The sequence below is a fragment of the Atractosteus spatula genome, chromosome 3 (assembly GCF_055471065.1).
Source record: "Atractosteus spatula isolate fAtrSpa1 chromosome 3, fAtrSpa1.hap1, whole genome shotgun sequence".
In the NCBI taxonomy this organism is placed as follows: domain Eukaryota; kingdom Metazoa; phylum Chordata; class Actinopteri; order Semionotiformes; family Lepisosteidae; genus Atractosteus; species Atractosteus spatula.
The window spans coordinates 37,247,844-37,265,556 of NC_142708.1; positions in this window are offsets into that span (position 1 = coordinate 37,247,844).

The following is a 17,713-nucleotide window of genomic DNA, read 5'->3' on the forward strand; positions in this document are numbered from 1 at the left end:
AAATCTAAGAGATGAGAGGGATGAGGATTGGTATCTGTAGTTAGATGCCCTTTATTGTATTCTCCTTTTGTGGGTATGTTATCAAACAATAAAAAATACTCTTTAGTGAACAACTAGAAGGACCTCTTCCTAAACTCCTAAACTATTACATTCTTCAGTGAATGATATTGCAAAATTTCTTTTTCTTGTAAATTACCTGCACATTACTTATGATTTAATTTTTTTCTACCTAAAATACCTACCTAAAATAAGTGTGCAGCAGCTCGTCAAATAAAGATTAAATACATTAAACTGCAGAAAAATGTACTCATAAAAAAATCCTTTCCTTAAAAAACTGTAAAAGAAAATGCTGAAAATTGCAGCACTTGGCTAAGAGATTGTCTGACCGATATGGTTGTTATAAACTGTTTCCTGTCAGCGTTAAAAATCAATACTAAATTACATTCTGTAATTATGCTCACGGGTACCCAAACCACAGACTTTTTTATCGTTTACAAACTCTCATCAATATTTTATAAAGTGGAGGTTGCATGATACTTTACAAATACGGGCTGTCATCATTAAAGGTTTTAAAAAAAGTAATAAGGACAACATTTTTTTTGAAGAGTTAGTAGTTCAGTAGCTGCCATTTATTCATTTTCTATTTAGAAGAATTACATATTTAATGTGATCATATTTCACAGATCTTTTTATTTAATATTAAATATCGCCTCACTGCTAAGTTTACTATATTTAATGAAAAATGGAGTACTTACTAGGTGATTTAAAACTCCTTGGTACTTTTGTAGTTTTTGTTTACAAACCAATCAGAATGATTATAAATGAAGCACTGTCAAATGCTATCATACGCGACTGGTTGGGTCTTTTTCAATGCACATGATTGTTGCGCCACCTACTGTAGTGCGACTTGCGTGTACAAAAATCAGATACATTATTTGCTAATTATAGTGTTTTTAAATGTCGAAAACATGTCAATGAGTCAAAGTGTAAAACAATTAACCTTTATATTAAAACAGGCATAATTTCTTTATAGCGATGTACAGAAAACAAATTTCAGTTTTTTATGCCTATTAGGTTTTCTTTGAACTCGAGTGAGGGAAACAGCCGTACAATCAACTGAATTCGACCCAATGTGTTAAGTTTAATTGGGGTACTACTGTACCTTTCTCGCCCAATACTTACATGAAATAAACATAAAAATGTTACCTCTAAATAATATAAATCCAAAGATGTGATCTGTGAGTCAAGGAAGTCCTCATAAGTGTGAAACTCTGTTACAATGTTGTCGAGTGCTGCAGCTGCGTTGTCCTCCTCCATCATGTTTGTAAACGTCTCATTCCCATAGCAACAGCAGTCACTTCCTGTCCCTGTGACAGAACAAAGGCGCTGTCGAGTGCAGGGCAGGCACACTGGGCCAATTACAACGAACTGAGAGTAGAAAGAAGGGATAAAACCGTGGTTTAGCTCCGTACTAAACTAGCACGCTATGTAAATAACATTTAGCAAGAATGATGCTGAATTTAGTCCCCAGCTGTGCACTAATAATGTCCCCAATTAGTAACAGATGATGCCCTCTAGAGGTTAATGAAGCCTTTTAGTGTCATTCTATGTGTAATATCGATCACGCAAGCGAAACTCCAGACATTACTACCGGGTTATTATTACGAAAATAAAATTGTCAGTACCTAATGAATTAATGCACGTTCATATATGGTAATATTCTACAAAATGTTAAATATTAAATACTAAACAGTTTTTTATGACTACTCTTACAGCTCCACTGTATAAATATAAATGTATTTATATAAATATAAATATATTTATAATATATTTTTTAATTTTTCACTTTTACAGTCTTCTTTTCCTACAGTATGTGTTTTCAGAAAACATGATTATACTGGTGTCAAATAAGAATGCTGCCACCTGTTTTAATTATTACAGACCAGTAGGACTTACATCTACCATAAAAAATGCTTTGAAAGGCTGGTCATAAGGCATATTATCACAATGGTACCTGAGTTTACTACAATGGTACCTGACTCCCTGCAGTTTACACACCAGCTTAACAGGTCCACTGACGATACTATTTCCCTGGCTCTAATCTAGTCAGCAAGCTTAATGATTTGGGTATGAGCTGGATTCTGGATTCCTTGACTGGCAGACCACAGACTGTGAGGATCAATGAAAGATTTCTTCCACACTGACATCAATATAGGTGCTTCTCAGGGATGTGTACTTAGCCCCCTGCTGTTTTAATTTTTTACCAATGATTGTGTGGTCAGATACAGCTCCATCTCCATCTACAAGTATGCTGATGACACTACCATCATTCACCAGTAATGATGAGACGGCCTACAGAGATGAGGTCAGAAAACTGGTGGAGTGGTGCCTTGACAACAATCTCTCCCTCAACTTCAGCAAAACCAAAGAGCTGGTCATCAGTTTTAGAAAGCAGGGTGGGGACCACATACCTATTCACATCAATGTGGTGGCTGTAGAGATGGTTAGAAGATTCAAGCTCCTGGGTTTATTATTAATGATTTAACGTGGTCCCAGCATGTAACTGGAGCTACAAAGACAGCGCTGTCGTGCCTTTACTTCCTCATACAGTATAATAAAATTGGTCTATCTTCAACTATCCTTACTACATTTCACAGATAGCCATTGAGAATGTGCTCACGTGGTATTACAGTGTGGTTTCGCAGCAGCTCCTTGTCTGACTTGAAAGAGATTACAGTGGGTGATCAGGTTGGCCCAGTCCATTTTTGGAGTACAGCTCACTTCTGTTGTGGACATTTTTACAACTCACTAAGCATAAGAATCATCCTGGTTTCTCACATTTTTCTCCCCTTCCCTCTGGTAAGCATTATAGGAGCATAAAAGTGCATACCTCCAGATTCAGAGACTGGTGTCAGATTACTGAACTCTACCCCTAACGCTGACTCACACTGATGTGTTTTTTTCTTCTCACACTGCTTGTCTGACTTGTTGTGTTATTTAACTTTCTCGTTTTTGCTGCTGCTGTTTTGTGTTTATGTTATGTTAATGCAATGTATCAGAGCATATATGCAAATAAGCATTTCATTGCACTTATGCATATAACAAGAAAAAATAACTGAATAAAAAAATCATATTGATATACACAATCTAGCACATTGAAAAAACTGTTAGGAATATATTATAAGATTTGGCAGTAATGATTTTGACTTTCTTTTATTTTGGTAAGGCAGTGTCATAATTCCAACAATTCTAAACATAAATTTAAAATTAATATCAGATGAAGCACAATGAATAAAACAAGAAAGTACACAAGGCTTTTTGTTGCTGCTGTTGATCATCCTAATGGAAGCCTGGTCAAAAAAATGATCAGTCATAAACGTGTACATGTTTGTGAAGTGTAGAAAAGAAGAGCAGGATAAGTGATCTCAAAACAGAGGTAATAAAGGTTATGATGTATAATTTGTGTAATAATGTAAAAATTTGAATTGCATTTGGTTTTGAGTCTGTCAGATCCGCACAACTATAGAACCATAGACATATTATATTTTCAAGATAAAGATGTAGACTATTTGAGGTGTTTTTAGTAGATATTAACAGATTCATGTTTTCTGAAATTGTACACATGCCACATGGGTTGCCTGGCTAAAAAAATTGGGTCTGCATGGACAAACAAAATTATTAAAGAAAATGTACAATACAAAAGACTGTTCATTGATTATACATAATCAGAATTAAAATGCATTGTTTTCCTTGTGTTTCTCCTGTATTTAATTTAATAGGGGTATTGTCCCTATAGTCCCTTCAGATTGCAATCATTCTTCTAGTGACAGCAGCAGGAGCAGAGAGTAGCTTTTCAGGGCTCAAGTCGATTAAAACATACTTGAGGCAAATTTAGGCAAATTGATTGATAGAACATTTCCCATCTGCTCAGCCTTACTGACCTCACCTCCCTTGTTATTGAATGTGTCACGAACACGGACTGGAATCCGTGTCAGATCTTGTAGAAGACCCTATGCGATGCGGTAAGAGCTGGAGAAAACAGGAGGCGTGGAAAAAAGGAACACACAGGGGTTTAATAGTGCACAAAATAATAGTGACAGTCCGTGAGACAGTGTACGGGGAAGACAAAACGGCATCCAAATCCAAACGGGTCCAAGGGCAGGTCAAAGCACGGTCCGAAAGTCCATCAACTGGAAATCCATCCTGAGACGCGACAAAGTTAAAATCCCCGGGAGGGGGGAGCACACGGACAAACGAAACATGGAGGTCCACGGGTGACGGGGCGAGATTCTCCAGACCCCGGGCTCAGGAAGCGGGAGGTGTCGGGGATGAGGCCTATGCCCTCAGGAGACGGACGTAGGGTTTCCTGGTGCTAGGCGGGCCTCGCGACATCTTACCCTAATGATGAGCCCCGAGGACTGGAGGAGCTGGTCTATAAATAATAACACTAAAAGGGTACACCTGGAGAGCTAAATGACACGAACAATAATGAGAGCAGTGGAGCGCCCTCTAGGGAGGGATGTCGGGCGTGACAGAATGCTCTTGTTTTTTATTTCTTAATTTCATATTTATTTCTGCAATTCCTTTCTACAAAGGTTTCAAATGCAGTAATTAGTAAGTCATGATTTCCTAAAATATGATAGTAACACAGATCCTGTTCATCATTACTTATTGTTATTAATGCTCCTTTTTATTACTTTGAATGTTAAAATAAGACATATTTGTAAAATGCATGCCTCTTGTGCTTGTTTATAAGTTATTTTTATGTGTTTTTCAAAGCTGGTTAATAAATGTTTTCTGTTTATATAATTAATTTATTTTATTATTCTATATAGTAAAATAAGATGATGTTGGGAGCTGATAATAATAGTGCAATTTGTTATCTGGAGGGGTCTCTTTTGTAGGTCATGCCTAGAACCCCCAAAAAGCTAGGTCTGGCTCTGCTTGTGGGCACAGGTTCTGCAGTTTTAATTTTGCCTGAGCACCTCTACCAGCAGTATTTCAATAATTATAATTTTGCTTGCATAATTATAATAATATCACAAGGAATGTATCACAAGGATTTATTCAAAGAAAATGTTCAATGTTATAGGCTGTTTATCTGCACCTGCAACACTCTGGGACAAAAGTTCAAAAACTGAGGTTTATATTCTGAAAAAAGAAATGCCGGAATTTAAGTTATGCCTTGTGATTGTTTTCCACCTACAAATCTCAGGAGAACAAGTGCTCTAAAATGTTCCACATTCTTGTGTTATAAATGCATTCTGCTGACACCCAGCCCACAGGAAGTGAACAGGACAGTAATATTTCAGCAGAATTTGTCACTGTCATGTGACACAACATCTGAGTCCACAGCTCAGCTCTCTCCAGAATGAAAGCAAACAACTGGAGCAGAATAGAAAATTGATTAAAAAAGTACATTAATTTAAATTTGTCTAAATGGGTCTCTCCAATATTTGTGACCAAAACTGGTGATAAATTCATATGTGCTGATCTTAATGAACCTAATTAGGCTGTTGTGACTGATAGTTGCCTCTTGCCTTTCATTGAAGACATACTGTCACAATTACTTTCTTTCATAATGTTTTCAATTCTTAACCTCAGAAGTGCTTACTGACAGGGGAAGTGTTACCTAGGTAACCACAGCAGAGCTGAGTAGGAGTAATAATTAGATACAGCTGTGGGGGAGATATACTGTAAGAGAAATCGGAGTACTTCCCTAAGAGAAGACAAAGCCAAATAATTGATCTAGCTGCAGACAAGGACTGACACAAGATCGGGTCTCTCATATATTAGGGGTGGAGCGGTGGCTCTGTGGCTAAGGATCTGCACCTGTGGCTGGAATCCTACTCCGTTGGGCTCCTGAGCAAGGCCCCTAACCCCAGCTACTCCAGGCGCAATGTACAAAGGATTACCCTGCGCTCTGACCCCAAGCTTCTCTCTACCTATCTGTGTATCTATGTGTCTCATGGAGAGCAAGCTGGGGTATGCGAAAAAGACAAATTCCTAATGCAAGAAATTGTATATGGCTAATAAAGTGATCTTATCTTATATATATATATACTATACTGTATATGTTGAGGCTAGGCATTAAGAGGTTCCTGGCTAAAGTAGTGAGATCAGCAGGTGTGAGACACTGCTGATTGGCCTTTGGATAGGGCAAGTCTGCGCTATGTGAGAGCATACTAATAGTTGTAGCTCTAAGCCCCAATAAGGAGGCAGAACAAGGGAATAAGGGACCAGAAAGAGCATCACTTCTGGTGAGGACTGTGAAATTTTCAAAGAGTAAGAACTACAGATTTAAAGGGATGGCAGCCTGTTTGAGGTGAAGAACAGGCCTGGTCAGGGAGTCCAAGAGAGAGAGGTATTGTGTTAGTTGTTGTGTTAGGACGAGACAGAGAGTAGGGTACTGTAAATCAGAGGAGCCCTCACTCTGGAGGACATTGTAGCATTGAGTGATGGAAAAGGCTCATCTAGCTGCTGACCTAGAGCGGAGTGAGAAAATATTGTGGAGTATGAGATTTTGAGTTAGCGTTGGGGGCCAGGCACAGGAGAAGGGGTACCGGGGACATGAGAGAAAGGCATCGGAGAGGTTGCGAGAGTATATGTTAAGTCTCAGCATGAGAGAAATATGCTGAAGACATTGAGAGTGAGAAGGTTCTAAGCTTGAGAATGAGATGCAGGAGACCCAGTTCTGAGTAGAGAGTGTGAGACGGTGTCAAGAGGGGATGTCAGCGGCTGGAAGCAGTCCTGGAAGTCCGAGGGTTGACTGGTGGTGAAAGAAACCAGTAGCTGTCATAGAGAGGAAGCAGGAGGTTCTAACAATGAGAGTGTCACCGTGGAGTGAGGAGGATCTGTAATAGAGTAAAGGAATAAGGAGGCTCCATGAGTGAGTCATCTGGGAGCAGGTGGCTACAGAAGAGAAAGCGTGTCATCGAGGTGCAGGAAAACCATAGAAAGAATAGCAGCCTCAGTCATTGCCATGTCAGCCTGCTGGTAATGAAGACAGTAGAACAGGTCTGGCCAAATGGGATTGACCGAGTCAAGGGCCTTCCTCTGCTACTGGTCGGAAGGAATAGGGAGTGAATGTGTGAATTAAAGGTGAAACTTGTTAAGTCCATTGCCTGTGGTTTCCCTGACTCAATGAGCTTCACCTTTAACTCTCACTTTCACTCCCTATTCCTTCCAAGGAGGGACCTGGAAATTATCTCGGGGAAGATCCAAGAGCACAGGGTCATGGGTAGATTGGAGACTCTGAGGCCCATGAGCAAAAGGCAAAGAAGTCTCAATATGTGCGCACCATGTTTCCAAGCTTAGCTGTCCTGTTTGGTATTTAGAGACAGAAGATGTCCAGTAGTTAACATTTTTGCCTCATAGCACTGGGTCCGTGGGTTCAATTCCAGACCTAGGGTGCCTTCTGCATGGAGTTTTTACATTCTTCCCATGTTTAAGTGTGTTTTTACCAGGTCTTCAAATTTCTTCCCACAGGCCAAAGACATACTGGTAATTTAATTGGCTTCTGTGAAAATTGGCCCTAGGTGTGAGTGTGTGTGTCTGTCGAAAATACTGATACTGTATATGTAGCCTTATTGCATATAAAGTAGGTCTAAACTTGTAAAAAATACTACCAAATTATGAATGCTTCTACTGTATGATGAAGCTGATGATATAAGTGTAGCAGAAACTGAGTGATTCTTTTATTATCCATTTTCCATGGATTTCCATTTCCATTTTCTATTTTCCATGTCCCTTTATTCAATAACTTTAACAGGTCATAGACATGCTGTAATGTATAACAGGGTTTCTTATTGTTTACCTTCATGGTAACCATAGAGCTGAGAGTTCTGTGAAGGACGATTTTGCTATGAGGAATTGCTAGCACTATACGTGCCGGATGAGAGGGATGAAAGAATTGCAGCATTGTTGATCCTGGGACAAAGTCCATTCAATGTATACCTGTGGTGCTTCCATCTTGAATTCATAGCTTAATTTCCATGTAGTTTGTGCACAGACTTATTATATACAAATTGCACATTGTCAAAGTCATTCAAGGCAATAATAACTTATCATCTTGAGAGAAAGTGTTTTTCTGATATTTGACACCTGTCTGGTAAAAGGAAACAACAGTTCTGTTGAACATGTTGACATCTGTTTCAGCTGCATCACTGTTTTGCAGAAGAGCTGTGATTTTACTCAAATTGCACAAATTGCTTTGCTTTACTTTGGTGCAGTCTACATCACTTTTACTGTTGTTCTGTAATTCCAGAAGGTGAACAAATGTCTGTATCAGAATTCGTGATATCGTTACCATCTGACAGGGCATGACATGGATATACTGTAATGTTCTTTATGTTAAAAAATAAGTTGAATTTCATAAAAGAAAGCAAAACAGACTGAAAAAAAGAATGCATATACAGATGCAGCCATTCAAAACAAGCGGGCGATACCGCATTATTTTGCGGTGCGCTTTACGCAGTCTACCGCGAGTTACCGTAAATTCTCCTATACTACCGCACGTAAAATAATAGTATCCGGAATTTCCGCAAGGTGGAGCTAATAAAGCTCAACGTCTCATGTTTGAGCTGTCGCCATCAAAGTCTTTAACAAAGATATTACTAATAGTATTAATAATGAATGACCTTGGACAAGCTGTAAACTCAAAGTATTGCCCTGGTCCACATTCTTTTTTTCATTGACCGTCTTTGTAAAAGTAACACCACAGCATTTCGCAATCACGCATTTGTTTCCAATCATGCAAAGTACAGTAATTTTTGAGAATCTCCGATTCACCATGCCTTTCACATGCTCATAAAAGAGATTGATTTAGGAACATAAACATATTACTGTATGCAAACTGTACTGTATACAGTATGTATATGTATATTTAATGTCTTTACTGTGCCCGTTTAACTATTGAATATTTATATGGAATTTTACCACTGAAGGGAAATCTTAGTAGCTGAGCATAAAAAGAATAGGAGCATACTGTAAAGAAAACATACACACCAGTATTCCATTTCTCCCTAAACATTTTAAGCTTCGAAGTCTTTAACTAACGTGATACCGGAGTCAACAAGCATACTTTTAGAATTTGATTAAATGGGAATATAATATGGAATCGCGTATCTAAAGAAATTAATAACGATATAATTATATTCATGTACCGCAACACAAGAATAGTACACGCTGTACATTGGCTGTTGATAATATTTCTGTAGTGCTTTTTCAGCACTCTGCATGTGACCTTGCCGGTGGTGCTGTGGGTTAGGTTCCTAACTCCCACGTCACACGCTCTGTGTTTGAATCCTGCTGGAGCCTTGACTTTTTTTTTAACAAACATTTCTTTGAAAAAATAAAACGTTTCCTGAGTCAGAGATTAAATAAAACCTCACTCGCACCAAACAAATTTATATTTCTAAATATCACAACATGATCGAATTTAAGTCATTTTAATAACAATGAATAGTCACCTATGCGTTACAATATAAACATTTATATTGATTTAAATCGCGTTTTGATTTAAATCGCAAATGCGGGTTTAAATATATGTGTTTTTTGATTCACAATCAGACAAATGCAACATAAATTGATATCTTTGTCTTCTAAGTATCTTAATAAACTTTCAGCATAGCTTTCTCCCCATTTAGATTTATTTTTCTTGGGATCTTGGGATCAAACGTGGAAAGATTAGATTGTAATCGTTTTTAATTTTTAAATACATTTTAGAAAAGTGTAATCTATACTAAAAAGCTGTACACCACCTGCTATAAAGATACATATTGTAATACTTTTGGGCTCAGATAGGACAGACACAAGAACTCAGACTTGCGGAGTTAAAGCAAGTTAAAGCCTTGATTTTATATATCACCTTTAAAAGTGGCATCTCAAAGCAAAGTAAATACCCAACACTGATTGTACCCATCTGTCATGCTAATAAAGCACCTTGAATTGAATTGAACTGAGAGAGAGGGGGGGAGGGTGAGCGAGAGAGCACAGCCAGGACAGACAGGCAAATAACATACACTCCACAGACATTCACAACAGCAACATATCATAAAACGTTTGCACATATAGTTAAATTATTAGTTGTTTTTCAGGAAGTTAAAAAAACACTTGAATTACTTATCCAGTCTCTCGAAATAAAATTATTTTTCAAGCAATGCAACCAACGTCGGGCAACGTGTTTTTTAAATCCAACATTGACAGCCACATCTTAAATCTTGTCAGTCAGCTCTTTTTTCTCTATTTGAATTGTGGCGATTCAAACAACCTGGGATAACAAGTGGTCTCAAAGTCACCGAGCTCACAGAGCTTCAACAACAGATGACAATTCCCTTAGTCCTTCCTAAGTCTTCCTGAAATTGTCAGATTATGAGTGAATAAAAGCATTTTATTAAAAACACATTTGCGTTTGTTTGGGAGCTATATTATGTATTTTTCATATGTAAGATATAATAATGTGTTCCCGCTTACAGATCCCACGACTTTAAAAGCTAGAAAAACAGGTTTCGATTCACATTATCTGGCGAGCCTTGTTTTGTCAAAGGACAGCACAAAAAAACAGACAATACACAGGGGGTGGGGGGAGGGTAAGCAAGAGAGAGAGTTTTTAGCCTTCTGTCAAAAAACCCCAAATCACCTGGGGCAGAGACTCTGGGGTGATCATTGTGTGGTACGGAGCGAAGCTCAGTCACTCCAAACAAGTAGTAAAGAGAGAAGAGTCAACAATTGATTTATCTTGTAAAGCGTTTTGAGAAGCCACCTTTAAAGGCAATATATAAAAGCGCTGATTCTTATGGAATGTGTTTTCTTTCTTCTTTTTTTCAGCATGGAATAAACCTATTACTTGATTCTTATGGATGCCCGGTTCTGCCGGGGATTCAAAAAATATTTTTTTTTAATCGCGTATCTAAGGAAATAGCAGTATAACCTTGTTCATGCACAAACAGTGGCATGTTACATTATTAATTTGGGTGTCTCCTCTTGCCAGAAAGCTCTAAATTGCATTTTGGGTGCGGTTTTTGACTTTTTTTAAATTGCAACCCATAAATAAAGCTGATACTGTTTAGACATTTAATTATTTTAAACTGTATTACAGCAGCACAATGCACAATCCAACGTAAACCGCTATCTTTGTCTTCTGTGTAATGTTCACCTCTCTGTCCAGCAAATTAACAATAATAATAATAATGAACTTTATTGTATATGGCGCCTTTAAAGGTGGCTCCTCAAAGCGCTTTACAGGATAAAAACAATAACAACAATAGTGTTAGGCTGGGCAAACGATTTTTTTTTAAATAGAAATACAAAATGAGATATAATGATGTGTTCCGGCTTATACATAAACGAGTACAACCCCCCTTTCTGCGGGAGTGCTGGCTGTGATGAATTAAACTAATAACACAGGTTTCACAGGTAGTTTCAAAGTAGAAGGGGGCGAGATTTCCAGCGAAAGACACCTCCCCCCCTCCAAAAGTACAGTACTTACTAGTTAAGAAAGCTAGGCTCCTCAATGAAATCGCTTTAACATGCTAATGCGTTGGTGTAACAGTCCGGGCGTGGCAAGCTTCTAATGTCAACCCGACTACGGCGAAAGGAACCCTTCTTTCATTGGAAGACAATGAACATATTCTAGCCCTAAATGAATTAATAGCAAACATGGTGTACATTAAAGACATTTTTCCAAGAAAGTTTAGCCTTTGTCACTAATAAAACCACTAAATAAAGACATAAATATAGAAATCTTAAGATTTTTAAAATACATGACTTTGCTAAAATTTATTTAAAAATAAAAACGATTACAAACCCCAGCGGAGAGAGAGAACAGGGGAGGGATGTTGGTTTTGCATAAGGGGCGGGGTTATGGAAATGAGGTCTATTTGGGAATGTGGAGTTACATGTTCTAGCTGTTTGTGAATTATTGTTGTTGAGTATAGAGTGTTGAGGTATTGATTTTGTGTAATGCTTTACACTGAAAATTGAGGTGGATTTTGTTTATGATAAAGAGGATAAACTGGGATGGGAGGAGGGTTTTGTTTTGCATAAGGGGCGGGATTATGATAATTAGAGGAATTTGAGAGAGTTTCCTGGCTATTTTTAGTTTGTATTACGAATAATTCGTACAAGATATTGAGATTTGTTGTTGTTTTGTTGAGATTTAACTCCGCAAGTCTGAGTTCTTGTGTCCGTCCTATCCGAGCCCGAAAGTATTACAATATGTATCTTTATAGCAGATGGTGTACAGCTTTTTAGTATAGATTACACTTTTCTAAAATGTATTTAAAAATTAAAAACGATTACAATCTAATCTTTCCACGTTTGATCCCAAGATCCCAAGAAAAATAAATCTAAATGGGGAGAAAGCTATGCTGAAAGTTTATTAAGATACTTAGAAGACAAAGATATCAATTTATGTTGCATTTGTCTGATTGTGAATCAAAAAACACATATATTTAAACCCGCATTTGCGATTTAAATCAAAACGCGATTTAAATCAATATAAATGTTTATATTGTAACACATAGGTGACTATTCATTGTTATTAAAATGACTTAAATTCGATCATGTTGTGATATTTAGAAATATAAATTTGTTTGGTGCGAGTGAGGTATTATTTAATCTCTGACTCAGGAAACGTTTTATTTTTTCAAAGAAATGTTTGTTAAAAAAAAAGTCAAGGCTCCAGCGGGCTTCAAACACAGAGCGTGTGACATGGGAGTCAGGAACCTAACCCACAGCGCCACCGGCAAGGTCACATGCAGAGTGCTGAAAAAGCACTACAGAAACATTATCAACAGCCAATGTACAGCGTGTACTATTCTTGTGTTGCGGTACATGAATATAATTATATCGTTATTAATTTCTTTAGATACGCGATTCCATATTATATTCCCTTTTAATCAAATTCTAAAAGTATGCTTGTTGACTCCGGTATCACGTTAGTAAAAGACTTCGAAGCTTAAAATGTTTAGGGAGAAATGGAATACTGGTGTGTATGTTTTCTTTAAAATACCGAGACCAGCCATATACTGTATGTTTATGTTCCAAAATTAATATCGTTTATGGCCTTCACATGCGTTACAGTATGCTCGTATTCTTTTTATGCTCAGCTACTAAGATTTCCCTTCAGTGGTAAAATTCCATATAAATATTCAATACTAAAACGGGCACAGTAAAGACATTTAAATCTTTCTACGACCGACCAACGGACCACGAGTGCCCCTGTCGGTTAACCAATCACGTACCGCGGTATTTTGCGTCATCGCGCCTCACGATGCGCGACGCCGAAGCCAATTACCTCTGGTACGTGTCTGTACCGCGCACTTTGAATGGCTGCATCTGTACCTCCATTATAGCTTTTCCAAAATACCTCAGTCTCCAGAATCGTGAATTTTGACTGTCAGGGTCCCCTGATGCAAAATACTGTAGCTTTTTGGCACAGGAAACTGTTTTAAAATTAACTCAATGGCAATTTGAAAACTATCCCACTAGTTGGAGATGTGTTTGAGCATGGTTCTGTACTCTACATCATAAAAATCACAGTAGTTAAACTTAATTTTTCTCTTCGTTGAATTATTGAACTAAGAATGTTCATAGAAAGTCAACTGACAGGGAGATACTCATCATCAAACCCAAGATATTTATTAAATGCTGTGCCTCCGTTTCTTGGTAGCATTGTGCAGAATATGGTAAGGGACAACAAATACAATTACTCCAAGGAACAGTGTATAATTTTAAGCATATCATTAACTATTTTAAAGCATGTCTGCTTCTCCCGCACTAGTAGAACCCATGCTAAAAAAACTCAGGTTTTTAGTGACACTTTACATGAAGAATTCTAACAGTCACCGGGATTCATTTTCTTGAGACCAGAGTTGTTGCTTCCATACAAACACAATGCAATACACTCCTTTTGTTGTTTTGTATTTCTGCACTCCTTCAAACACTTTGTTGTAAGTCAAAGCATACTTGAAAGGCCTAATAAAATAATGTCTTCTTTTTGGTTAAACTAAGAAATGTAACATAGGTCTAAACCAATTCCATGTTTTTTTTCTCAATCTACTGAAAAAAAATTATGTGATAGCCACATGTAATCTTTTTTTTTCACAGATGAACTGTTATTAGTTTGTGCCAGAGTACTATCCACACTAAGTACTTAGTAAGTACACAAACTACAGCACTGGCACCTCCCCATGATAATCTTTGTTAGCTTCGTGAATACACTGAAGTGAAGTTCAGGAGAAATAACAATGACAAGTCAATTTTACACAGCTGTTCATAATCACAATCATTATAAGAATATGCTATATATTTCAAACACAATTGTTCCTCTTTGCATTCATCTCAAGCATCCCTCCTCCGTCCTATCTCTACATTGCAGGTACCCCTAGGTTAAATCCTCTCTGAATGGGGTTAAGCCTCATCATTCTTTGATCAGGAGACTACCCATTAAACAAGCAAGTTAAACTAAACCTATCCCACTAAATAAGTCAAACATTCACAAAGCATTTAATTCTTGGATGTTGTTGTTCCTAGTGAACTAAAAAGTAGACTTGAAGAATTCAATAACTTAACAGTCTTTTAGTTTTCTGAGCTGCAGATGAGATGTGCAAGTGTATTTCAGGATGGGATTGATATAGATACATGATCAATACATGATATGGATTTTGCATTCCAATGTTGCATGCTCAAACCTTCATCAACACCTTGCCTCTGAAACAATGCAAAGATTGTTTGAGAAGACTATATTGTGTGCTTTTAAAAGCTTACTAATACAATATGAAGTTCAAGTAGGAAGCAATTAGTAGGAATAATTAAAGGTCTCTGCTCACCAATCTTCTACAAAGCCAGTAAAGATGTATACATTAGGTTTTAGTTAGCTAATACTATTGGTCACTAGATGGCAGAATTGATTTTCAAAATATTTAACTGCCTCTTGGATGAGAAATAAAAGAAGGTTCTTGTTCAGAACTGTTGCCCTTTCCTTTATTAAGAGAACCCCCTAGACACAACAGAAAGGCAAATGGATTTATAATAGTTCTTTTCTATCAGTATTATCACAGTGTTTTATAATTGGTTTGAACAACTTAAATTAAAATGAAGCATCACTTCACCACACAGACATTGCAAACATTATTAGATCCCATTCATTTTGCGGCTCAGAAACAAAAAATAATCACCAAGTAAAGTTAACAGAGAATTCCTGCACTCATTTTATTGACTTCGTTAGGCTAGCTACTTTCGGCATTTATGACTTGAAATACCCTATTATTTTACCACTTTTAAAATAGATCTTGTGAAATTGAACTAAATCCCTTCAATTTATGTAGTATTTCAGTGCCACAGTATAGAATAACATTTGTCACTGAAAGGATTGTTCAGGTCAGTGGTGAGACTGTTTCAAAAGCGGCAACTGATGTTCAGATAACCAGCTGTCAGAAAACACAAAAGGCTGCGTATGAGAAAAGGACATTGAATTAATAGAGGATAGTTTCTTCTTAGTTTGTCATTTCTCATGGATCAGATAAAATTGCTTCTCAGATTGCCAGAGTAGTTTAGCCTTTATGAACTTACAGTATACTGTTGTTTGACTAAGGTACAGGTAAGGAAAAACACTACTTTCTTGTAGAATCATCTACAAATTAAACTTTTTAAAATAATGTATTTTCTGATTTTAATAACCCGCCATTAATACTGGTGTGCAGAGCAATAAAAGATCCTTTTAGCTTAACATACAGTATCCATTTAACAGTTTGATTCAGAGATCGTATCACAACATTAGGGATCTTCAGATAAACTGGAGGCACAAGGAGATTAGCAGGTAAACCATTTGTAAGCTATTGTGGGATATTGAGTTAAAAAGAGAATTTGATCATATGTTTTTCAGCAATTCCACAAACTACCATTCAGAAAATATTTAGACTTTGTAAATACAGAAAAAGGATTCAATGAATGTGCAATTTTAACATACTAATGTGGCACTGTGAAGATTTTTCTACTGTACATCTTTTTTATATGTTGAAGAGCTTTAATGGTCATCCTTCCTGTTAGCTTGGCCTTGATTTGATTGACCAGTAATTGTCAATCCCTACCTTTATGACAACAGCTACAAGCCTTTGCCTATCTTTTGCCCTGCTTTGTTGTCATTGTAATTATACTGTATACTGTATCTATTATTACAGAACAAAAATGAAAAACAGTCAAATAATACAAATATACACAGTTAATAAAGAGTAGTTCTAACTAATGAAATTGCCTAATTGTAATCAGCAATTACACAGTAACTCAAAAGGCTATTTTAAACAAAAACATGTAGCAGGTTTCTGGTAAACTGATGTTTGTTTCTTATCAGATTGCAGATTTGATTTGATATACAGTGATATACAGTATATATATATATTTGATATAAGACTACACACCCTTATTGAAATTTCAGCTTTTGTTGAAGTAAAGGCTGAAATCAAGACAAATTATGTCAGACCTTTTTTCCATCTTGAATAAAATCTTGCAACCAACAACATTACAGTGAAAACCAAATGGATCATTTTTAGGAAACATAATCAACTTTCAATGCCTTGGTTGCATAAGTGCACTCACCCTTTAACTAATAATTCATTGCACTTTTTGCTGTGATTACAGGAGTAAGTCTGGATAGGTCTCTATCAACTTAGCACACCTGGATTTTGCAATTTTATCCCACTCTTCTTTGCAGAAGAGTTTAAGTTCATTCAAATTATGAGGGGATCTTCTGTGCACAGCCCTCTTTAGGTCAGTCCACAGATTTTCTATAGGATTTAGGTCCAGGCTATGACTGGGCCATTCCAGGACATTGATCTTCCTTTTTTTAAGCCATTCCTTGGTTAAGTTGGCTGTGTGCTTTGGATCGTTGTCATGTTGAAAGCTGAAATTCTTCTTCATCTTTCTGGCAGAGGGATTTTGCGCCAAAATATCTTTATGTTTGGAGCTATTCATTTTCCCCTCTATCCTAACCAGATCTCTGTCCCCGCTGGAGAGAAGCAGCCCCATATCATGATGCTGCCACCATGCTTGACAGTAGGTACTGTGTTCCTTGAGTGATAAGCTGTGTCGGCTTTGTGCCAAACATATTTTTTGGAATTAAGGCCAAAACATTCTATCTTGGTCTCATCAGACCATCAGATATTTTTCCACATGGGTTGGTTGATTGAATGTGTCTTCTTGAAAAAATTTTATGGGCTTTGATGTTCTTTTTTGTGAGAAATGGCTTCCGTCTTGCCACCCTACCCACAGAACACACAAAATATGATATGCAGAAAATGGTAAATTACTGCTATAGTTTCCTGCAGCTCCATTGGCCTCTTGGTAGCCTCCCTGATGAGCTTTCTCCTTTCTCCTTTTGGAGGAAAATCTTTGCAATGTTCCGGTGGTGCCATATTTCCTCTGTTCTTAAATATGGTCTTCATAGTGTTCCATGATATATGCAATGCCTTCAGAATTATTTAATATCCCTCTCCTGATCTGTACCTTTCAACAATAAGATCCCATAGATCTTTTGTTACCTCCTTGTGCTGGATGGTTATCTCTGCACAATGCTAAAAAACCTTCAGGGAAATCCTAACACCTGATTTTATTTAGGGCTAACAAGAATCACTTCAGGTGATGTCAGGTCGAGGCAAATTACCTTTGGACATGATTTGGAATGCGATTGGTTAAATATGAGCACAGTTATACATAG